This window comes from Doryrhamphus excisus, chromosome 8 (assembly GCF_030265055.1).
Source record: "Doryrhamphus excisus isolate RoL2022-K1 chromosome 8, RoL_Dexc_1.0, whole genome shotgun sequence".
NCBI classification, from domain to species: domain Eukaryota; kingdom Metazoa; phylum Chordata; class Actinopteri; order Syngnathiformes; family Syngnathidae; genus Doryrhamphus; species Doryrhamphus excisus.
This window is the reverse complement of record NC_080473.1, coordinates 11,657,623-11,683,809: the sequence shown is the minus strand read 5'-3', so window position 1 is coordinate 11,683,809 and position 26,187 is coordinate 11,657,623. Positions and strand designations below refer to the sequence as shown.

Genomic DNA, 26,187 nt, shown 5'->3' with positions numbered 1-26,187 from the left:
GCTCCACTTCCATTGGTCAAAAAGCCTGTCCGTCGTTGCTTGCCTGAGGAGGGCGTGGGCATTTTTTCCCATTCTTTATCGTCTGATTGGCCGACTGTGAATGTGACATCACATGCCTGCCAGCTGATCGGGCTCGGAAGCCGGTTTGAAGAGAGTTGGACCGGAGGGAGAGACCGGGGAGGGAGTCCCGACGAGCAGCGAAGCAGCACGGGGTGTGACCGGCCAAACCAGGATACTTTATACTTCTTTTCTAAAATACATTTCCCGTATAAATGCTTAAATGAAACCCATGAAACGCTCGCATGCGAAGTGTAGCCGCGGAGAACTTGGGCTCAAAGGCTGTCGTCGAAACCTCTGGAATTGTCAGGAGAAATTCCCTGACAGTTTAAGGTGTGGCTGTCCGCGTTGAATAACCTTACCAAAAAAAAGTGTTGGTCGTGAGAGAATACCCGTCAAGGGCTGGACCCCCCTTCTTGTGAGACCAGCAAACCTGCGTTTAGGCGTTCGATCATTTTCTTTTACCTCTTACATAACAAAATGCCACCTCGAACGCTGTGGCTTCCTTTCGGCTCCAACCGCGCCTCGCATGCTAATGAAATAAAAACACCACAATGTCGGAATTGAATGCTTTTGAGTGCTCCTTATTGGCTTTAACAAGGCCTCCAGGATGTAACGGACGTGGCAACTTTACAGTAGACAGCCGCCACAGGCCAACTGGGCGTGGGGAGGAACCGGCCCGAACACTCCTAATAGTCCTAACATGTCATCTGCTGTCATAGCGGCTAACTGTCTGGGTGGAAGCAGTGGATTTACCTGAACTAAAGTAAGTCTGACAATCCCTTTTTTTTGAAAACTTTAAAAGCAGAAATAGCATCTGCTGGTTTATTTAGCATCTTAACATTTAACATTGACCATATTGACCATACCATCATATTATATTCCTATGTATTATTGAGTCTGCAGGAATGTATTGGTGGTGGCTAAAGCTAAAACCACAAGTCTTTAATGCCACGGAGGTGAAATCTCACTCATAATTCAGTTCTTATGCATATAATGACCTCGCATGGTCTAAATAAGATAAGCGTTTAATCAAGAGGAAAGCAGATTGAGTGAATTCTTCAAGGCCCCACCCTTTGCAGCTCAACATGGAGTGGAGAGTTGCCCCTCCTCCTCCTCCTCCTCCTCTCCCTCTGCTCATTTATTTCTCCCTTCAAGCTTGTATTTTGCACCCCCCCCCCCTAACACCACCTCAGTATCTCCAGGTACCTCCTATACGCTCATCTGCACCACCGTAAGAGGAAGACCTACTTCCAGGAGTCTCCAGGGTGATGGATGTAAGGTGGGATTTCATTAACCTGTGGATTCTTATGCTTCTATAAGTACTCTTATCTCTATTGCCTTTTATTGTGTTAAAGCATTTGCATTTGACACACCAGTGCCTGTCAACCTGTTGCAGGTTCAGTTATGCAATGACCTCTGCCCCATTCATTTGGGGTTGCAATTACATAATCCTATTGGCAGTGTCCAGTGCCGCTGACGCCTGTCGCTGATTTTAAAAGCAGGCCTATTAATGAGTTAACATCCTGTTTGACTTCACATTTGCTTAAGCGCCAGGTGTTTTGTCCCACCTGCGCACACCCCCACCCCGCATGTCAGCCTAAAGATGGCTCTGTCCTTGCCAACTAGTAACCTTGCACAGCACAGCTCTGCTTTTGTTTTATTTTCCTCCCAGACAACAAGTTGATCCTTGATGCATTTTTTTGCCAGTTCTTGTTGCTAACTAACCCATAAGTGTCATGCATTTTTCTAAAGTACCACTCGTTGGCTGTGAAAAGACTAGATTTTCTAATAGAGTTTTTAAGATAAAAGTGTTAATTATGTTCCACTTGTTGCGTGGGAGTTTGTGTTGCAGCCAGTATCGCACAAATGTTTCATTTAGATTAAAATGCCACTTGTTGAATGGGATAAGGCTGCAAAACTAGAATTTTAGTTATTGTTGAATTTACTAAGGAACTGACACCTGCTAATACTTGATTTTGCACCCCACCTTGTTTAAATGTTTGCTTTGTCCTTGCACTGAATGTAAATGTGGCTACACTGCTTTGACAGATGCATTTGTGTATTGGTCAGCGTCATGTTATCTCTGCACAACTGGATGTGATTAATACTGTCGTCCGGTAGTGACGTCCAGTGCGCCACTCCCTAGACACCCGCACATGCACACTCAGAAAGAGCATGCCAGTTGGAATTGCTGTGCTATCTTAAGTCAAATACAAAATGCTGAATCATTCATGTGCTTGTGAATGCATTTTTGTGTATGTAACTGCAGATTAGTGTGTGTGTGTTGGTCAGCAAATTGGAAAGGATTTAGTCACACCATTGGCTTCAACTCATCCAAACTGGCCACAGTGAGATCTGGAACCAAATTTTCCACTGTCAGCATTGCTGACATTTATCACAAGCAGTAAACATAAAAGTGTGTCATTTGCTGAGTCACTCTTGTTCCAAGTTGAGCTTGTGAGTGACAAGCCTCTGGAGTGATTGGAATGATTACGTAGGCAGGATTTAAGGTTAGCCGTTATCGATGTAGCGGAGGATCTGCGGTGCAAATGCGGTATCTGCAGTGAGGTTGCATATTTGGAAGGGGCCACGCCCCGCTCGACCCTTCAGATGATATGACTGCTAGCTTGGATTTGCTTCAAATGGTGATGCATGATGTGAGAGGCTGTGCTCATGACAGTGTGGGATTTTACTGCCGAGTACTTGCACTGCAAAATGAAAGCCATTAGGCCACTTGTTGAGATTTAACCAAGCAAAAGGATGGTAGAAAATACCTCTACACGTATCGGGTCATTTTCACATGGTGTTCCGTTATTAGAGACACAGCATGTAACCGCGTGTACTACACCTCTCCTGCTATTCCAGCTGTCCTGCAACATCGGTACTGGGCCCGTTTCCGCTGCTCTCTTATCAGTGCAACATTCCAACCCTCTATTCTGTCTCTTTGCTTTTTAAACAAAAAGGGAAGTGTGTAATAATAGCATTTTAGCACAGTCAAATGGGTCTCTTATGTGTTTTTCTACTAAAGATTTGGGTCATTTACTCTAAATAAACTATTTTTCATGCATGTACTGCTGTTAGGTGTACACGTTAAGGTGTGACCAGATACTTAAATGAATTATCTGCACAGTGTAATAAGTCTAGTACAAAAATGATTGTTAAAAGAAGGTGGCTAAAACAGTTCACGCTCTTGGCTATCTGTCATCTACACAGGCTCACGTGGACAGATCACCAATCAATCATCCGGTCATATTCCTGTTTACACATACGGGCAATAGCCGGTCTTTGAATGGTGGGAGGGAGCAGTGTCACTGGTCCAGCATTTATTTGTTACAGGTTCTAACGTACATTGTACCACTCCTACACTTATGTGCTTTCAGAGACAAGTCGGCCTTCTGCTACCCCACGCCTTCCTCGGCAGGTTGCTCACCCTGCAGTCTGATTCCAGCCTGGCCTATTGGGAATCAGTGGGAATTGACCAAGAGCAGGACCGGATCTACAATACAACGACTAAAGATTCGTGCATCCTGTGTGGACCTAATGGTGAGGTACCAGTTTTGTAGCATTAAAGTGATTATTAAAGATGGTTGTGCTTCTGCATGCCAGGATTTACTGAATTTATTGCATCCAGGTTTAGGTTTTCACACTTTCTATGAGTGACCTAGATAACGAACAGGGCCTGTTGTGCCTAGTGTGTGCACATAATGCACGCATTTCGATCTAGATAAAGGCTCTCGGGCACAAATTTCAACAAACATAACCACCACTTTTAGCATGTATAGATAAAGACCTTAAAAGAAAAAAACATGGTTGACTCAAGTCAGGTTGTAATGTCTGACTTGAATTTGTGAGGCTTTGGTCATATGTAGTCTCCTGCTGTCATCTGATGAGCTATGTGAACCTTATTTTTGGGCTGTGTGCGTGTGCAGAGCCAGTGGTGAGGAGCAGTGGGCCTCTCAACAGACAGGCTGGAATGTGGACCATATGTAGCAGGCATCCCAGGAATGTAACTTGGCCTTGCTAAACTGACCAACCTAAAGATCCTCAGAGCCAGGGCGGACGAGGAGGAGAAAAAGTTATAGAGTGAAGGTAATGTCCAAAAAAAGGTGTGTGAAAATGGATAACAGGGATCAAGGACTGGAGAGAACTGGATATTTGTACCACATCTATTATGACAATATGCTTCAGAAAAGTCAGAATAAAACACTGTGTTTGTAGTTGTGTAGAACTGCACTATATTTGCCTTATTTAAGAGGCACATTATTAGAGGACATCTCATTATGATGCAGTGCGCTTCTACACCACAATAATTAACATAATCTTTAAAGTAATACGTCTTTGATAGTGTCAGTCGTAACTAATCATAGTTATCTTAGTTAAGGCAGAATGTATGATCTTCTGGCTACCTCTGGTATTGCATCTCATTAGTATTGGTATTGCATCTCAATGTGGCTGGTGACTGTATTTTAGAGCTCCATGAGCATATAGCATGATTTTGTTTATTTATGTTGAAGCCCTTATTTATCATGTGGTCCCAGAGATGCATAAATCAACAGAAAATGAATGAGTTGTGTTGGTCACACAAGTAATCAATGGCCATTTTATCCGTTGACCACTCGTAACTGTTTATATTCATTTTTTTCCAAGTGTATCCCAGATGTACGTTGAATTAACCATAGTTTGTACAGATGAATAAATATTAACAGGCTCTCAATAGTATTAAATTTCGGTTGCGCGGGGGGGGGGGGGTCATAATACTGTAATGCAGGTGAAATCATCAATCATACCATTTTATCATCATCATTACACATATCACAAAACTGGTTTAAAAGTGAAGCAAAAATGTAATTGTAGTCTAAAAGTGCTGCCAAAAAACATAGAAATATGACAAAATTTGTTCTATAACTGCAATGATTGCTTCAATGAGCATCGTCTGCACTTTTTCAACACCGGGTAACAAAATGTCTTACTGCAACAGGTGAATCAATACGTACCCAGTCACTCCTTATACTTTATCTTAATAGCTGGTTGGAATGTAGTATATCTTTAGCAATGTAAAAGCAGCTGTAAGGTTATGGGATGTCCGATCACAGTATTTTTCCAGCTCACTACCTCACGAAAAGTGTCTTGTTCTCGTTAGCTTAGCACGCTGTGCTCTGAGGCTATCTGGGTACATCTGCATCCAGCACGACAGGAAACTCATTCGCACACACACACACACGCACACTTGCACGAATGGTGACATTTTTGTTTTCATCCAACATAACCCGGACTATACTCCTTCCACATGCATGCATACGCCCAGTCTACTGGAGAGTGATGATTCTCTAGAATGGCAGCTGACCTCTACTCGGCAGCGAATTTTTCTCCCCCCACAATTTATTCAATGGAGACACACTGTCATCAGCTTATCATTTCATCAAGGCGTGCAGTTCTTAATCCTTTTCAGTCAAATGAGGAATTAATAAATGCAATTAGTAAATTGACAATGTCCAGTCCGATGTCATTTTAGCACTCTTAGGGTTTGGCATGTGCAGCTGTTTGTTTCTATGACTGACTGCTTGAATCCAGAAGTTGTTGTTAATTTGAGGTGAAGTTGCGTACTTGTATTTGTGTATAATTGCGTACTTGTGTACAATTATGTATTATGAACATCTGTGGATTCAGATGGGACTATATTCCATGTACAAGCTAGTTTGGTCTTTTGTGTGCGTGTGTGTCTGTGTTTAGATGCATTTGATTGGAAATCTTCCAGAGTGCACAGGGCCAACTTCCTTTCTTTCTCTTGTTTTTCCGTGCGCTTCACAGGATATTGCATGTGAGTTATTGTTGCGTTTGTGCTTTTGTCTGTTTTTGTTCTTCGTAGATTTGTACATTTGTCTTCCCTGCTATCCTTAATCAAAGCTACTGTAGTTCTTCAGCAGCGTGACATTTCCTTTTGAAGAGTGGTTTGAAACAGTATCTCCATGTTCAAATGTGACACTTGGAGTGCCGGATAACTGTGAATTCTGAAATCTAACCCTCGTGTCAGTATGGTGGTGGAGGGTAGATGCTTCAAGGCAAAGGATGAAACTCAAGAGATTTACTTAGCATAGGCAACTGCATCATTATCTTGGTCTGTAGACATTTCCTGTCCTTCGGTTAATAACTGGACTACTTATTGCTCAGGGGTTAGGGTGACCAGAAAGAAGAGGATGGACTCATGGTGACATCAGGGCTTTTTTTCCTCGAGCAAAGGTTGGCCGCAAACATGTATTAAATACAACAATGCAGTTTGACACACTTCTTTCTGATGGATGGAGGCGCTTACATTCTTTATGTTAACATCCTGACTTTTAAGTCTCTGTTGGATGCAAGTTCCCTTTCTCATGTCAGATTTTCCTAAAGAATGCTCAGTACGTGTGTGTGTGTGTGTAAGAAATGTGTCCGTCAGAACAGCTCGCAGCAGATGCAGACGCGTACATAGCCAGACTCCTAGTCATGCCACATCATAGTCTCATCACAGTGTGGTGGATACACCGCCACCACCACCATGTTGTGTGCTTCTCACTTCATGACATCACCCATCCAGACACCAACCTGCCTCGGTATACACACACACACACACTTAACACACATCAATGTACCACAATGCCTTCCTGGTTCCAGATGCGGCGTGTAAAAAGAATCCTGTTCGACACGCTGTAAGACTCATTTCCTTTTTCCCCACCTGCTGACTTCCTGCCAGCCCTCGTCACCGCTTCCTTTAACTAATTCCACACTGCACTTGAAAGAAATAAAAATTAACAGCAAAATGGCTCCAACATTTACACGTGTTAGTAAGTTGATGAAGTATGTCAGGTTGGTGAATGGGGTTATTTGTGTGAGAAGGCATGTTTGGCTTGTTGTTCTGTACAACATCCCTATAATTATCATACATTTTCTCTGTTACTTTCATTGTATTTTACTTTTAGCGTCTCTCTGTACCCGTGTTGCATGTTATTAACCCGCTGTGACAATTTAATTTCTCTGCTGGGAATGAATCTTATCAAGGGAGCAAATGTACTCCATTGGCTTGTCCTGAAGCAGTTTTTTTGGTTTGTTTTTTTAAATTGTTCAGTCATTTGTTGGCACAAGCAAGACTATACACTATGAAGATGTTGCATATGCCCTTCCATACTCCGAAAATCAGACTTTATCGTTGGTTGTATGTATTTTTGCTTATCATTATTGTTAAACTTTCCCCTTTATTATTAATTTATGACTAAATTAATATGCAGATTTAAACCTTAGCCATCGTGAGTGGACAACACTGAAGCTTAAATTCAACCCTTTCTCGACATAATCTCTAGTAGGGGGGTCTCCCAACTTTCATCACCATTAGACCCTACTTTGACAGTAAGAAAGAACATATACCTGGCAACATTTAAATTCTACTTTATTTATGACGCAGGTCCAATCAACAGTGTGGTCATTGCCTTTATGCTATTTTGTGATAATTTGTCCTTAAATACGTAGATGCATAATGTCTGAATTGATCAGTTATAAAATGTTGGAGCTACAGATTGGAGAGCCCTGTTCTAGTGTCAATTCTTCTCAAAGTCCTTGAGCCAGTTGCGTATTTTGGAAGCTAAAAGAAACCGTAAAATGCGTACAGTTACTTAATCCTTTGATGCTCTTTGAGCTGAGCTGTCTCATGATATGCTGGCGTCTTGTGCGGTTGTGGAATAGGGTTGCCCGTTACGTCAATCACCGCTATGAAGGTCGTGCGCGTCAATTACATGTGTCACCCCTGTCAGAAGCATGATTTTGTAGATGTCGTGACATCCGTCAGCAGTCGTCAGCTGTTGCACCTCTGCAGCAACGTAAATGGTGAACATGCAACTTTAATCTTTATTTTTCCGATCACGGATAAACTAACTCAGCAGTAAAATGCCTTTTGTCGAAAACAAAAGTTATCCATCCGTTTGTAGCAGCTAGTTATGTAAAAAAAAAAAAAGGCAGTTATTTGATGGCATTGCTTTGCGTCCTTAACACAAAAGGGGGAAAAGTTAGGACAATTCCAAGGACTGCCAGGGGGCCCAAAAATAGGTCATTATTAAAATGTAGAAAGGAGTGGGCTCTGTTTTTCATGGGGACAATAATTCCTTACTGTACCCCTGCTATTGGTGATATGATCTGAAAAAGGAACCCTAAAGTCACCCCTTTTTTTTACCTTTTCAATAGAACACTTGCTTCACTTGTAAAACTTAACAACGGATGAGACGCCTTCTTTAAGGAGACTTCCACTAGTGGTAAATTTCCATTTAGCACGAAGGTGGGCTGGTTAGCTAACCATTGAGAAAGGCCGGTCATCTAGTCCTATTAAGTAAATTATTTTTCGGGTTATTTGCATAGCTGATATAGAAGTATATTTTACCTTGCGTTTTGCTCAAATTTTGTCATGTATGACCTCAAGATGAAGTGGGTCTCTGAGGTTCCACTGTACAGTACATAGAAAAACAAATGCACACAGACATTGATTGCATCCAGCGGTGTGCCTGTAAATTGTGCATGTAGTTTAAAAGACGTTCTATATATTGTTCTACTATGCCTGTGTAATTTGTGTACCGAGGCTTTCCTGAGTGAAAACACATTTCACCAGAACTCATAAGCCCGCAGGAAGCCTTTTTATAGGTGGAGCTCCGAGATGGCATTTTTTTGGAATGATTCATCCCGCGCCCATTCTTTTTGGCCATGTCATTCTGTGAACTGACACCAACATTTTAGAGGTAGTCATCCCTTTAATATCGGGCTTCTTTTTACAGAAAGAGTGGATTACTGTGTCCTGACTCAGTGTTTGATACTGCCTGTTCCAAATTGGAGTGTTAGCCTTTTAAAACATTTGCAATGACTTTGCAGTTTGTTCTATAGATTCTAATCAAAGCTGGCCATAATTGTCGTGGGAATCATCAGCGTTGTGTAATAAATGACTCCTGGTACATCATGTTCTCGGCTGTGGGATGGACGCGGTGTGCATGTTGTGTCCATGCTGTCTGCATGCGTCACATGAGCAGAGAGAGAACATAGCTAAGGAATAATAGGGGTGGAAACTACTTTTACAAGCAGCAGTTCTGTCACAACAAGCTGTTGAATATGCCCAGGCCTTACTTCTTTTCCATTGCTGTGTGGAACAAATGTACAGTGTTTATACTCAACAAAAATATAAAGACACTTGGGCGTGACACGATCTCATATTGATATCGGTACGATATCAGCAAAAACTGATTATATTGGCATGCATCTAAAACAGGGGTCTCAAACTCAATTTACCTGGGGGCCACTGGAGCTAGGGTCTGGGCGAGGCTGGGCCGCATCAGGTTTCCCCCCCCAAAAAAAACGCATTTATTAAAAACATAAAAATTAATAAACTTTGCTTTGGTTACAATTTTCTAGAAGAAAAGCTCTGATAAAACATTCCACTGTTCTCAAATATCTTCATTTTTATTTTTCTACACAAAATAAGATCAAGAATAAAGAAAATCAATCAATCACTAATAATTAAATATAATAATAAAACAGCAAATAATTAAAAATTAAGAAACCACATATAGTTGGTGGGTAGACAAAATATTTTTTTCAGATTAAAATGAACAAAGCATTATTAGAGCCCTGTAGACATGACAAAACACGACTATAGTCACATTAATACTCTTTTTATTTACAACATATTGCGCAACTGCAGGGTCTTGAGACACATGCTAACTCGCAAATTAGAGAGCTAGCGACCTAAACGGTAGCCTGCAAGTTATTTCCTTTAAACTTAAAAAGCCAAAAACTTACCACTTCCACACGGATAGGGAGGATAACTATTAAGAGTTATTTAACATTTAACATTAATCAAACGTAATAATTTTTTCTGGGTACATGATACCATACAGCATCCATATCAAACTTGCACGGGCCGCACTAACATTAAACTTTCATATCAAGGCGGGGGCCTCAAACTAGTGTCCTGCGGGCCACATTTGGCCCGCGGGCCGCGTGTTTGAGACCCCTGATCCAAAATCTCCCACATTGACACTCTTGATACAAGCAGTCGATTCCAGACTCAGAACAACAGCATTATACAGCCTAATTATTGCCTTGGGTTGGCCACAACAAAAGGCCGCTCCAAAAATGTAATGTGTCCATAAGTTTCCGTTGTCCATATGCCACTCAATCTGCAACACAGGTACATTTTATTGATGATTGATTTATAAATGCAGTGACAAGATCCTGATACACATTGTTGTGCCATTCAGCCATGAGCATCACATCGTGTTGCGGCATGATTGCAAGGATCTGTACACAACTCCTGGAAGCTAGCAACACCCCATACTCTCCTGATATGTCACCCATTCACCATGTTTGGGTTGCTCTGGATCAGTGAATACGGTATTTGAGGCAAATGGGGGTCACAATGGGGATACTGACTGGTTTTCCGACCCCCCAATACCGTTAAAGTACACATTTTGGAGTGGCCACAGATTTTTGAAAAGTATTCCATAGAAGTTGCCTTTTGTGTCCCCAGAAAAATAACATTCATGATTTAATAAATTATTATTAATACATTATTTCAGATTGTTCTTTTTTTATTGTGATGTTTGATTCTTTTATTCTATTAACAATATTTCTTGGCTCTAAATGACACTACAGCAGCTGTGTTCTGTATGAGTGATTGTATATTAAGTAAGGGAGTAATTATGATTATCACATCCATCTCTTAAATTGGTCCCCAAGAGAGGAACACTATCGGTTGTCTTGTTGTGTTGGATTACTGTCAATTTAGCATGCCATGTTATTTGCTAATGCAGCCATGTCATTCAAGTCATGTGTGTGCAACAGCTTTTTCTTGTTTGTTATATATGGACTAGAATATTTCATGTTGCCGTAATGTCTTCTCGCATTTAAGTAATGCTAATCTGCGACTAGACTCATCTCTTCCGTTTTCAATAGATAATTCTGCCTAGAACACCGACATGTCAGTTTCAATACAGTCACACTGGAGGAAAATTGTTTCCCCAGGGGTAACAATGACCAGTGGATGCTTCCTGATAAGTGGACACAAATACAGCTTTGATGACAAGATGGCTTTGGACAATATCACATCTCTATTGTCTCACAAGTTTGAATAAGCAACTCTGAGGTTTAAGTGGACCACTCGACACCACCGAAAGGGGATGTCTATGTGTATTTACTTGCAGTTTGAACTGCTGCGCAGAGCAGCGTGAGGTTTGTTGAGTTTCCAGGGGTTGCTGGGTTCACATGGCTGTGTGCTAGTTTTGCCCGAAGGCCTGTCCTTGAACTGTGGAAGAATAAGCCGTGAGCGAAGGTCCTTTCAGACTGACTGACTGCAATTGCTGAAGCTAGGCCAGCTGACTGAGGGCCAGGCAAGACAAATCCGGCGCTCCTCACAAGTATTACACAGTGGCCAGATGAAAGTGACGCATCACAGAACAGGTTGCTCTCTCATTTGAATCGCATCATGCTATTTTCTAGAAAAGATGGCAGACACGTTGTATTTTGGGCTCTATTTTTGGAGCATTGGTATTAAAAAAAACATCAATACCATATTCCCTTCAGGCATCCGTGTATGAATGCTGCAAAGTGACCTAAGTCATTACCAAGAAACTAAACTAGTATGGTTGTCCATGTTTTTCACCTCCTGAATGAGTTGCTCATTGGCTGACCTACAGCAGTTCTTCACTGGCAAGCTTTATGTGCTCATGTACCAACTAAAGCTGCCAGCTGAAGAACTGTTGTGGTCGGCCCTTTTCTACACTGAAGGCCGCTTCTTCTATTGCCAGGACTGGAGTGAGGATACTGACTGAAAGGAATCCATCCATCCATTTTCTAACGTTTCTTCTGTTCAGGGTCACTGCGTTGGATTCTATCCCAGCTGACCTAGACCGAGAGGCGGGGTACACCCCGCAAAGTCAATGACTAGTCAAGAATGAAATGAATTAGATAAAAAGTGGACTTTCATGTCAACAATGTTTCTTCTGCAGCATGTTCATGTGATGATATAGAAATGTACCATGACATGTGCTGTTGTATGGAACAAGACCATTGCATCGAAGAACACCCATCATCATACGTCAGGAGTAAATAAGCAAAAGGACTAAAGCTGTCTCCTTTCAAAGTAATGAAACAAGAAGATAAAAAAAAATACTGTATATCTCGTCAAATTTGAGATACTGTATATCTCGGAATTGAAACGTCCTGGCCTAGATGAATGTACACATTTTGTACAACTATAAGGTAATGGTAATGGTTTTATTTCATTTGAACATGCATCAGATTACAATTGAGTGCATCCCATAATCAGTTCACAGTTCCACATGTCCAAAAGAAGTAGGAAGAAGCAAAGCTTATTAAATCCTACCCCTCCATCTGGTACTTTTACAATCAATAACTGTTACATTTGTTCACTTCCTGCTTTCCACAATGCAGTTTAAGTTTTTTTTAATTGTTTTTTTTTTTTTTTTTTAATAATGCACCTCGTACCGAAGTACGAGGTGATATGACCATACAATGACATAATGGTTACCATAGTAAGTGTCAATATAGTGATATATATAGCACATCATGATTGGTTCAAGACTCTTCATCCTTGTATTTAGCAAACATCAACTGCTTGTATTGTTTCTTGAATTGGCTCATCGTTGTGCATTGTTTCTGGTCCTTACTCAATCCTTTCTATAGTTTGATTCCACATACTGAAATGCTATGGCTTTCAGTTACTAAAATCAATACGGCTTTCTTGTGAATCGACGGGTGCACGGTATTGAGTAGTTCTGAGCTGCTTTTCAAGGTGTGGGCGATAGATAAGCAATAAGCCTACGACTGCTCCGGAGCATTTTTACATAGAATGTCTTTGTTTTTGTTATAAATAACCCATTTTGATACAAAATCGACCTAATTTCTGTTACGAAAGAATTGATAGTAATGTGTGTATTTAACAGAAAACCTATACTTGCATATAGATACATATTTATAAAGTCACCCACTTCAGTGGCACAATCCAAAGGAGCCAAGGTGAGCACAAGCTCGATCAACATCGACAGACTCATAATCGGCTACCAAAAAATAGCCAAAATGTGAGCGTATTTTCAAAAGGTTAAAGATAAACCAAGGAAAGTAAAGTGCAACTTCTGTCAGCAGCTTCTTGCATGTCACATGACAACAACCAGCAGCGTATTGTTTAAAACCGGTAACACCGTTACGCTAACTTCATTTTATATCCCCAAAAATTAGGCTGCTAGCTGAGAGTTTTGGAAAGTTGTTTTTCAAGCCAAGTTGTTTCCATTTTATGTGCTCTTTGCTGATGTGTGATCTGCCCACTTGGACTCGAAGACAGACCTGTAAATCCGTTGGACTGTAATTTCGGTTTTATTCATCTTGCTTTCTGTCACTAAATAAATTAAGGTACTGTTGTTGCACACCTAAACAAGTTTAAGTGAGTGTCAGTATTTTTTTTCATGTGGAAATAGTCGCAAATGAGAACTGTTTAATTATAGGGCTTGCCATTAGCTGTGCAACAAAAAAAATAATCTATGGACTATGGACAAAATATTAACAAATCAAATTCAGTTATGAAAATCCTTCTTAAAAGACAGCCCTAAAGATGACAGTTTTAAGATTCATCCCAGTGTCAATTGGTTTATTTATTGGCCTGCGGACGCTGCAACCATCCAGACAATGCTTGTAATAACTTGGTTGACAAATACACGGACTGCTGTTGTGTGCCATCATCGGTATGCTTGTGCGTGTGTCGAGGCTGATCCCAATTCTCCGACCCAGACTGTCTTGCAGAGTAGCCTAACTATAAACACGCACAGACAGGAATTTTACTTGTGACCCTCAGCACTCATAAACGGAACTTCAATAGAGAGGCCAATGGCCAGACCAGCATATGAGAGTGAGCATGTCCCTTTAAAAGCTGCCAGCCAGAGTCCAACACAGGGAAGGAATGTTCCGGGGCCTTAACAAAACCAGATGCCCCATCTTACGCTCCCCTCTCAACACATGGTCTGAGTTGTTTTCTCAGAACCCGGCTCTAACTTAGAACCGCATATTGAATCTTAAACTGAGCAAGCATTCCTCCTCCGGTCTTCTGTGCAGCATCTTTTAGTGTCTTCCATCTCTTGTCCGCTCCTCTTTACCTTTGTCCTTATGCTAGGAAGGCTTTTTCTCACCGCTCACCTTTACGCTCACACACAGGAAACACCTAAATAGGATTATTGCACTCTCTTTCCCCAGCACATCCTCTTCGTTTAGCACTGCCAGTACCTCGCATTAGCGCACCACAACGGTGCATATAAAGGTTGGGCCTTGACCTCCGATGTTGTGTAGGTTTCAGCTCAGCGACTCGTCTGCCTGATCCGAACCCAGGGAATTGGCCCCTGAGGGGAATTAAGAGATTGAACCGGTACGTTTAGCTTGAAGGAGAAGGCGCTTGAAGGAAAGGTTCAACCCTGATTTGTCTCGCGGGTGACAGTTTCTGCAATCGGCAGAGAGCGCTCAGACAAGAACATGGCAGTGGGAATGCCATCAATAAAATGTTTGTCCTTAAAATACACCTGCCCATATCATAACCCCATCGCCACCATGGGCCACTCCATCTGTAACACAGGAAGACGGCAGTTTGGGATTCTCTGGATCGGTCATACGTTAGGTTGTCACACCCGATACTGTTTGTTTGTGAGACGCCCCTGACCCCCAAATAAAGTTAAACTGCATATTGTGGGCAGCCTAAAGCACACCATGCTGTCTCAGTAGCATCTTGATTTTAGACATTTAGACGTTTTATGTAAAAACTTACCACTTCCACACTGAATGAGAGGAAACCGTTTTTTCCAGTTGGGTTTTCCGGTTGGGTTTTTGCTAATTTGTCTTAGCTGAACCCACTTTAGAGATCAAAAAAAGGCTGCAGGCTTGTGAGCTAGGTTCAGGTGACAGTCAAAGGTTGGATGTAGGCAGGATAGGGTTGCTGCCGCTCTTTGGAAAATATAGAAGCACAGCATGTAAAGTCATCAGGCTGTCTTTGACTTTGCCGTATAGCTGTCTGTTGACCCTTCCGGTTGTCACAGCGAGTTCCCCACAGTGTCGCCGATGCATTCTCAACCCGAGGGTCCACTTTGGGGTGGGTCACGGAGAGGAAGTCTAAAATGATTGAATGCTTGTGTCATTGCGGGTGGGTCTGAATGCGGGGTTTGTGGCCTTTTAGTCCGCATTTGTGGGCTACATGACGTCTCGCAGGCTGTTTAAGAACACAAGTAGGAAAGTATAGCTCTAAAGATAATCACAATAAGGATGGATTTCCAGAATAGACAGACATGTAGCATTGACAAATATTCTCCTCACGTGGCTTCCTGCACCTCATATCTGTTATCATTATTTAAGCTGCCCTCTAGCTTCATACGGTGCAGGATGCTACATTGCACATGTGATAAATATACAAAATCTTGGAAATACTATAAAAGTATAGCCTAGGTGAAGAGGAAGGAACCTATGGCTTGGGAGCCGATAAAATGTTTTTATTTTACATATTCTTTTGCTGGGCGGCACAGCGGTTGAGTGGTTAGCGTGGAGACCTCACAGCTAGGAGACCAGGGTTCAATTCCACCCTCGGCCATCTCTGTGTGGAGTTTGCATGTTCCGGTTTCCTAGGTGCTGCTAGGTGAACTGGCGACTCCACATTGTCCATAGGTATGAATGTGAGTGTGAATGGTTGTTTGACTATATGTGCCCTGTGATTGGCTGGCGACCAGTCCAGGGTGTACCCCGCCTCTCGCTCAAAGGCAGCTGGGATAGGCTCCAGCACCCCCGCGACCCTCATGAGGAAAAGCGGTAGAAAATGAATGAATGAATATTCTTTTGCTGACATTTTAAAATAAAACATCACACAAATAAAAAAAAAAAATCATAAAATTCAGGATATAAAACTTTATGTATTTTAGATGCCGATGCCAGCTGTCCTTCACATATTTTCCAGGTCAGACACCATAACTTGATTATTTGTGGACAGTGCGGTTACCTACCCGGGTCACTGAGAGGTCAAGAAGTAAACTCAAATAGTCAACAAGCTAATTCTGCAGAACCAACCCTTTTGACGAAGAAGATGATGAAAAGAAAGAAAGTATGGAGTCCAGTGCAAAGCTGGAAGTCGCATTCATGGTAAGAATGATATTTATTATGGGTTAGCTTCATTATAACAACATTGTTAAAAAGCGTATTGTCTCTTTCTTGAAAAATATGTATACCCTTTCTTCTGTTTTCGTCTCCTTTTGTGATGGATGCAGGTGTCATCTGGTCGTGACGTCAGGGCAAACATGAGAACACGTCACACAAGCGATGAGACTAAAGAAGGTTAGACCGTCTAACTTCACAAGGCTGGTCGCGTCTGGCCTTTGTTGGCTGCAGACCGTAAAATTGGACACAGCTGACATATATATATATATATATATATATATATATATAATTCAAAAAAAGATGGCATGAGTGGCATTGAATTGAGGCCATGTGTACTGTATGCACTCCTTGTACGAACTACACTATGTCTATTGATTGGCACAACGCGTGCACATTTTTTTTTAATGGCCAATTTTGCTTTTCACGGAGGAGTCCTTTTAATGTGGTGTCTACTGTAAAGTCCTTTAGTCAAAGCAGTGAGACACTCCAAGGCCGGTCCCCGAAGAGGTTTACAAACCTCTCCTAAATTCTTCCCTGAGGGTGAAATCATGTGAAAGCTGCTTAGGCAGATTATCCCTGCCTCGACGGCAGCTGGCAATGAGATCCTTGGGAGTGCACCTGACTCAATACTGGTTGTGACGCAATTGCCGCCTGTGTCCCAGCGTGCAGCCACAATCCACTGTGACCTTTGCCCCCGGAGTGAAATATGCATCTTGTACCATGAACCTGACTGGAAGACACACATTGCACTCAAGCCCAAAAGGTGGGAACACCCTGCACTTCTATGATAGTTTGATAATATTGTTAATTGATTATTATATATAATATGGTAGTTCTTTAACTGAGTCCGCCTTTCAAAGCCAATCGCATCAAGAGTGATGTCAAAAATGCTAATTTTTTACCAATTTGTTTTCCTTAAGTCAGGGGTCTCAAACTAAATTTACTTGGTGGCCATTGGAGCTCAAGTCTGGGTGAGACTGGGCCACATCAGGTTTAAAAAAAAAAGAAAAAATGCATTTATTAAAAACAGAAAAATTTAAAAAACTTCGCCTTAGTTCCAATTTTCTACAAGAAAAGCTCTGATAAATCATTCCACTGTTCTCAAATATCTTAATTTTTATTTAACAAATAAAACAAATCATGAATAAAGAAAATCAATCAATCAGTAATAAATAAATAAATATAATAATAATAAAACGGCAAATAATAAAAACTTAAGAAAGCACATATAGTTGGTGGGCAGACAAATTATTTTTTTCAGATTATAATGAACAAAGCATTATTAGAGCCCTGTAGACATGACAAAACACGACTATAGTCACATTTATACTCTTTTTATTTACAACATATTGCGCAACTGCAGGGTCTTGAGACACATGCTAACTCGTAAACTAGAGAGCTAGCGACCTAAACGGTAGCCTTCAAGTTATTTCCTTTAAACTTAAATAGCCAAAAACTTACCACTTCCACACGGATAGGGAGGATAACTATTAACAGTTATTTAACCTTTAACATGAACATTAATCAAACGTAATAATTTTTTCTGGGTACATGATACCATACGGCATCCATATCAAACTTGCGCGGGCCGCACTAACATTAAACTTTCATATCAAGGCGGGGGCCTCAAACTAGTGTCCTGCGGGCCACACGCATGTTTGAGACCCCTGTCCATTCACACGCAGATGTAATGCAAATGTCAACATGCAGTGGTTTCACCTATCCACTGCGGCACCGTGCAGCATGCAGCCTGCATGCTGTCTTAAAGAAGCTCCTATTCGTGATGTGTTTTACACAGAGCAGCTGGTACTCGGCCAGTACAGAGCTCCTAAAATAGATGCTGGTTCCAGTTGGGTGGGCTGAGAGGTGAAGGAGAAAGAAAAGTGCAAGGAAGATATACAAGACTCGAACAAAAAGAGGGGAAGCTATTTATTGCAAAGCGTAGCTGCACAAAATGTCCATCCGTGATCCTCTGGGCCTACAAGGCCAGTGCTCCTCACAGAAGGACTCTTATGTAATTGATTGGAAAGTGTGAGTCGTAGTGGCAAGGCACATCCAGTGTGTAAAAACAGTACTACACAGTTGAGGCCAGAGGATGGAAGGACGCACACACGCACACACACACAGTGACCACAGAGGTGAATTCATCCTATGTTGAAATCATAAAAGCAAACACGCATGTGTGCTGACACGGGAAGGAGAGCCGACGTTGACCATTCCGAGTTAAAAATAAGTGGACCTGCACCTTGTAAGATGGTTTTGTCTGGACTGAGGGTGCTCAGAGTTGGATGAAACCTGACAACTTAATCCCTAGTAGGAGAGGGAAGCAGGGACCAAATAGACCAAATGATGACACTTGGGTTGATTAAAAAGCACTTCCAGACAGGTTCCTAATAATTATATTATAATTATATTCATTATATAATATATATGTATATTATAGGCTGCACGGTGGTCGACTGGTTTGCGCGCAGCGAGGAGACCCGAGTTAAATTCCACCTTCGGGCATCTGTGTGGAGTTTGCATGTTCTTCTCTGCATGTTTTTCTCATATGTGTGTGCATGTATGTATGCATGTGTGTATATATGGATGTGTATGTATGTATGTATGTATGTATGTATATAAGAATGTGTATAAGTATGTGTATATGTATGGATGTATGTATACTTGTCGATGTATGTATGTATTTATGTATGGTTAGAAGTATGTGTGTATGTATGTATGTATATAAGAATGTGTATAAGTATGTGTATATGTATGGATGTATGTAGAGATAGATAGACTCCCTTTATTGTCATTGCACAAAAACACAGTAGTGAAATTGCCAACGAAATGTCGTTGCCTGGCTCCCATATAATAACAGACACAAAAGAAGATAAGTGATAATAAATAATAATAATAATAATAATAATAATAATAATAATAATGTGGAGAATAAATAGAATAGACACCAAATATGAACAACATAATGTAATGTGCAGCGTGAACAGTAAATTGCCCAAATAATTTAAATAATTTAAATAAATAATAATAATGTAAGTAAAGGTAGAGGGGCTTATTTGGCATTGAGCAGTCTGATGGCCAGGGGGAAGTAGCTGTCTCTAAACCTGGTCGTCCTACAGCGGATGCTGCAGAGCCTTCTCCCCGATGCCAGGCGAGAGAACAGTCCATGCTGGGGGTGTGTGGGGTCAGAGCAGATCCGATGGGCTCTAGATACACACCGGCTGTTTGCTATGTCCTTAATGTATGTATTTATGTATGGTTAGAAATATGTGTGTATGTATATGTATATATGTTTGTCGTATGTACTATGTATGTATGTATGTATGTGTGCATGTATGATTACATACATGAATGTGTGCATGTATGATTACATACATGAATGTGTGCATGTATGATTACATACATGAATGTGTGCATGTATGATTACATACATGAATGTGTGCATGTATGATTACATACATGAATGTGTGCATGTATGATTACATACATGAATGTGTGCATGTATGATTACATACATGAATGTATGTATGTATGTATGTATGTATGCATGGTTATAAGTAAGTATGCATGTATGCATGTTATAAGTAAGTATGTATGTATGCATGGTTATAAGTAAGTATGTATGTATGTGTATGCATGGTTATAAGTATGTATAGATGTATGTATGTGTATATTTAGTTTGTATGTTTTCATGTTGGTGTATGTATGTGTATGTATGTGTATGTGCCTGCATACATACTTATGTATGTATGTATGTATGTATGTATATGCAGGCATATATGTGTATATGCATGCATGTATGTATTTATGTATGTATACTTGTCGTGTATGCATGTATGTATGGTTAGAAGTATGTATGTGTATATGTATGTATGTGTGCATGTATGATTACATACATGAATGTATGCATATATGTATGGATGTATGTATGTATACTTGTCGGTGTATGTATGTGTATGGTTAGAAGTATATGTGTATATTTGTATGTGTGCATGTATGATTACATACATGTATGTATGTATGTGTATATGTATGTATGTATGAATGTATACATGTTGGTGTATGTGTTTTTGTGTATAAGTATGTATGTATGTGTGCCCAGTGAATGAGCCGATGCACTCGATTAATATCGATTATGTTCCACACCCTTAGAATGTATGGATGTGTGTGTGTGTGTGTGTATATATGTGTGTATGTGAACAACAATGGCTTTGTCGGACTTCAGGAGGTTTGCAACCAGCTGCTTATAAGTATCTGCAGACATTTTTTCCACTTAATTCTAAGAGACATTTTCTGTAAAATTTCTAGACATTAAAATGAATGTATCGGAATGTGCAGAGCGCATTTCAGATAGAACTGGTTGCTTGTAGACACACTGTACCTTCTGATAAACTACAGTATTTTTTCTGGAGGGGGCACAGATAGATATATAAGATAGATAGATAGATTCCCCCAGATCATCTCTCCTGGGAGTGTTTGCAGAGACGTCTACTTGGTTTATGGTCAGCGGTGCAGCAAATACCAGTGGACTGAGACACTGTGAGGCTGAAGTCGATGCATTGCTCACATAGCTGGGCTTCTTTCCAAGCAGTACGGCTTATTTGGCTTTAAAAAGAAGCGAGGAGCAAGACTTTGTCATTTGACAAAAATGCATGGGTGCAATCAACTGGTTGCACGTTATGGAAAATGATTTTTTTTTTAATCTTTGCAGTCAATAATGGCCAACCATTCCGTTCTAGGTTGAACTTCTGCAGATTATTTTGGCGTTATCCATGTGTTTCCTAACAGTCAGATGATTTGTCTTTAAGGCGCGACCAGGTTAAGTCTAGTGAGGTCAGACAGGATGGCCACTGAACAACACCCATTTAATCTCTTGACCTAGTCCAGACAAACAGGATTAGACCAGCTTGTGGGGGGGATATACTCACCTTGTGTTGGCCCGCACTTCAGTCACATTCAATTTCCCACTTCCCCTCTCTCTTACCCCTCATCAGCCCTTCACAAAAGGTCAGTAGGCCCTCGTCACATAGCTCATCTCGGAGCCGGACTATTTAGGCCGATGGAGCCATGCGCGGACGCACGGGCGCAGGGCGGTGTGGTCACATGACCCCAGAACATAAAGTGCAATGAGATGGCGAGAGGTGATAAAACATTACACCAAGCAATAAATATGCATGAGTGGGCAACAGTGAGGATCAGCGGTGACTCTGCATTTGGGACCAGGGAGGCAGTGGCCATACGTACTAGAATACTTCAATATGAAATCACTCCACACTCTTTATTGCTCTCTGGTTCTACCATATCTTACTTATTGTGTGGAAATATGGGATAATAACTACAAAAGCAATCTTCACTCGCTAAATGTATTGCAAAAAAGGCCAGTAAGGATAATTCATAATGGCGCCGACAGAGAACATACTAACTCCTTATTTCTAAAATCACAAATACTTCAACTTGCTGAGTTAATCTTCAAACAGCTAAAATAATGCATAAGGCTAAAAATAACCAATTAGCTAAAAATGTCATCCAATACTTCTCTACAAGAGAGGAGAAATATGATCTCAGGGAAGAAGTACATTTGAAACACTTATATGCTAGGACTACGTTAAAAAGCCATAGCATTTCAGTATGTGGAATCAAACTATGGAATGGATTGAGTAAGGAACTCAAACAATGCACAACGATGAGTCAATTCAAGAAACAATACAAGCAATTGATGTTTGCTAAATACAAGGATGAAGAGTCTTGAACCAGTCATGATGTGCTATATATATCACTATATTGACACTTACTATGGTACACATTATGTCATTGTATAGTCATATCAGCTAGTACTTCGGTACGAGGTACATTATTAAAAAAAAAAAAAAAACACCTTAAACTGTATTATGGAAAGCAGGAAGTGAACAAATGTAACAGTTACTGATTGTAAAAGTACCAGTCACTATATCACTATATTGACACTTACTATGGTACCCATTATGTCATATCACCTTGTACTTTCGTATGTGACAAAAATTAAATAAAAGTAAAATAAAGTAAAACAAAAAAAAACTGAAAAAACTATATTAGGAAAGCAGGAAGTGAACAAATGTAACAGTTACTGATTGTAAAAGTACCAGATGGAGGGGTAGGATTTAATACGCTTTGCTTCTTCCTACTCCTTTTGGACATGTGAACTGTGAACTGATTATGGGATGCATTCAATTGTAATCTGATGCATGTTCAAATGAAATAAAACCATTACCATTAAATTTAATACCCTGATACAGTTTCTACATACTAGAATGCTTATATTTAATGCAGGCCAATGATACGGTTTGAAAATGAACCTGTTGGATATAATCTCTGCCTATCATGCGGCTGACCCGCTGTGGTGACCCTTTATGAAAAGCTGAAAAATTAATGGAAAATAAGAACATAATGGCGATAATTCATTAAATCCATTAAAAAATGTAACCCGACTTGGTGCCTTTAATGTGCAATCTTCCTGTCTATTGCAATAAAGAGATGCTGTAAAAATGCACATACTTGATCACCATGTTTATGCGTTGTGTGCATTTGCCCTTTCTCCTGGCTGCTATGTGTTCTGGTATGTAGCTAAAGGTCGAGGCCAGGCGGAGAGTGGCCATCCAGGGGCCCGATCAGGGGGGGGCTGGAGCCGGGTAGAACTGCAACAGCCAAGGTCAGCACTTCTGACAAGAATGAGGACCGAGACGGAGAATCAGGACAAAAAGTGTGTACACAATCCGAATGGGAGCTTTGGTATATTTCTTTTCAGAAATGTGCCAAATGTACACACCTTGCAATGCTGAGCTGGGTGTCGTTCCAAAAACTTCTCACTTGCTGGTACCCCGCGGCATGACTTCACAAGACACTTGTGCAGGCTGTTCCTGAGAATGTTGCAAGTCAGAACAGCTACACATGCACACGCACATGCACACGCACGCACCCTGAGGTATGCAACAGTCTACCTACTGGTTTGATTCAGTATTGCATAAGAAACACATCCACCGTTGTCTTGAGTAAAACCTCCCAAAGCACAAACAAAGGTGTCAACATTACGTTAATAAATGGCATGTTAACGTAACATATTAACAGTTATTCACATAATTACTGTGCTGGAGCCTATCCCAGCTGTCTTCTTTGGGCGAGAGGCGGGGTACACCCTGGACTGGTGACCAGCCAATCACAGGGCACATATAGACAAACAACCATTCACACTCACATTCATACCTATGGACAATTTGGAGTCGCTAGCATGTCGCTTAACCTAGCATGTTTTTGGAATGTGGGAGAAAACCCACGCATGCACGGGGAGAACATGCAAACTCCACACAAAGATGGCCGAAGGTGGGATTGAACTCGGGTCTCCTAGCTATGAGGTCTGCGTGCTAACCACTCCATCACCGTGCAGCCCTGGCTTCCAATCAATGCTCATATTGTAAATTTACGAGAAAAAAAAAAAATCAAAATTTACAAAAAAAAAAGTAGTAATATTTATGAGACTGAAGTTTAGACTAAATTAAACTTTACGTTCAAACGATCCTCTGGCGCATGCGCAGAATGGCCACAATGTGGCCAGGTTCACTGCTATTCCCCAAGTACATTTTACCATCTGGTATCAGGTTGTAAAATCAATACATTAGTTATGTAAATATTACTTGGTGTCAATGATCAGATTTACATATACATGTGAAGACACAAAGTTGCACACAATCATCAAGTAAGAATTAGATTTTAGAGTAAAATAAGTGAAATAATAAATTAAAATGTAAACTATTTAATATTTGAGGTAATAATAACAGGACAAAAAAATAATTTTTTCAGTGCATACAGTAAGTCGCCCCTTTTCATAGCTGCAGTCAAGTTAGAAATATATTCACAGATTTGAACTTCCGGGATCAAAATGTGATCAGTCAGTAATTTCACCTCACACATTCATTATATTTTCCACAAATTAGTCTGGGAAAAGAGAACTAAATTTTAAATGATTTTATGATAATACCAATAAAAATGTCCCAAAATGATGCATGTATGTTTTTTTTTGTACATGAATATCGTTCTGTTTTTGTACTTGAAGTATATTTTTTTGTAGTTGAAAGATTAAATTTGGTACTTGAAGGCAATGTTTTATAATTGAATAAATCTGTTCCTTTGTACGTGTAAAATGTGCTGTATTTGTTTCTGAAACAGGAAGTATTTGAACGGTACGTTTCTTACTTGCCAAACAAAATGCATTAGTTTGTGATTAATGTTTAGTATTTATAAACCAAACTGCAATTATTATATCTGCAATCTGCTATATGCTTGTGTCCTTTTTTTCAGGAGCACTTTGTAAACAACAGACCACATCAAATAACCAAATTTATATTTTAAAAAAAAGCTACCTAAACCATCAAAAGGTTGGCTCAAGCCATGATGCTAGGTTGTATGTTAAGTTTCAATGAAATACTTTGGAAAGAACGGGCGGGGCCGTATTTAAACACTTGACAGGCCGGATGTGGCCCCCGGGCCATAGTTTGCTCACCACTGATGTAATGTAAACAAAGGATAATAAGAGTGTAAAGGTGACTATAGGGGTGTTATTACATGTCCAGAGGGCTCTAATAATAGTACAAGATGCATTAGGAGAGTCATAAACAGGTTTTATAATTATTAATATTGAATGATTACATTGCAAAAATTCACTTATCACGGTTGGGTCATACAAAGGACCCAACAAAGGTCATACAAAGGGCCATAGTTTGCCCACCCCTGATGTAGTGTAAACAAAGGATAATAGGAGTGTAAAGGTGACTATAGGGGTGTTATTACATGTCCAGAGGGCTCTAATAATGGTACAAGATGGATTAAGACAGTCATAAACAGGTTTTATAGTTATTAATATTGAATGAATACATTGCTGGAGCCTATCCCAGCGGTCACCGGTCAATCACAGGACAAAGAATAGATAACAATATTTATAATATATAAAATATATTCTCATATTCTTCCTTTAAACCTGAAGACAGCATTCTTTCCTTACATCCTCGTATTGTTGACTTCCAGTGAATTGTGCATTTGGGCGCTTGCCATTTCTTACGTAACCTCTTCACATCTGTGACTCCACTAAAAATCCACAGCGTGGAAATATGTGCTAGTGGAACACTTTGAAGGTTACCTTGAGCCTGCATGGGTTGGCGGTTATGTGGGCGCACACGTCAGGGCGCACATGTCACCCCTGACACAAAGAAACGGTTCGACATGACTAAAGATTTCAACTGTAAAGTCAGAACTTTTGTGTGTGGGTAATTCCACAACTAGCATAGCGAAAATGAAGGAAACAACCCCACCCATTCTCGGTCTCTTTCTCTATCTCATTCCCCAGCACAAAAGGTTTACACATTCATAAACATTAAAGGATTTGTGTGGATGTTGTGCGTCATGGAAGGTGCCTCCCCCCCACCCCCCCCCCCCCCCCCCCACCCTCCCCTGTGTGATATGTACTGTATATGAATGAATGGCCTTTACACAGGCAGCGACTCCTCCCCGGGAAATCCATGACTGCACTTTCCATAAATAGAGCATGACTTGCTTAAAGTATAAGTAATGCATCAGCAGCGGATTCCAACCAGGGGCCAAGTGTGACGGACTAACCGGGCCGCATGTTGCTAAAGGTGTCCACAAGGCGCCGGTACGATAATGTGGCAATGACTGACTAGATTGTCCTTGAACCGAAGTAAAACTAAAATCATGCTCAATCATCAACAGCAGAAAGGACACGAACCAGCAGATACAAATAGACGGTGTGGACATTGAAAGGGGGAACGAAAATACATTTCTGGGGATCACAATAGATGAAAATATGATCTGGAAACCTCATATTACAAATATACAACATAAGGTGGCCAGAAATATTTCAGTATTGAACAAAGCAAAACTTTTTAT

At 40.6% G+C, this 26,187-nt stretch overlaps 1 long non-coding RNA gene across 2 annotated transcripts; it reads left to right on the top strand.

Moving 5' to 3' along the window:
* The first annotated feature begins 152 nt into the window (after positions 1–152).
* On the top strand, positions 153–25,647 carry LOC131134647 (uncharacterized). Of its 2 annotated transcripts, XR_009131438.1 has the most exons (6): positions 153–823; positions 1,254–1,339; positions 3,441–3,603; positions 3,990–4,149; positions 16,058–16,239; positions 16,365–25,647. It is a non-coding gene; the product is annotated as an uncharacterized LOC131134647 (long non-coding RNA). The 2 variants fall into 2 exon arrangements; XR_009131437.1 differs by having other exon boundaries at positions 3,990–16,239.
* The last annotated feature ends 540 nt before the right edge of the window (positions 25,648–26,187 follow it).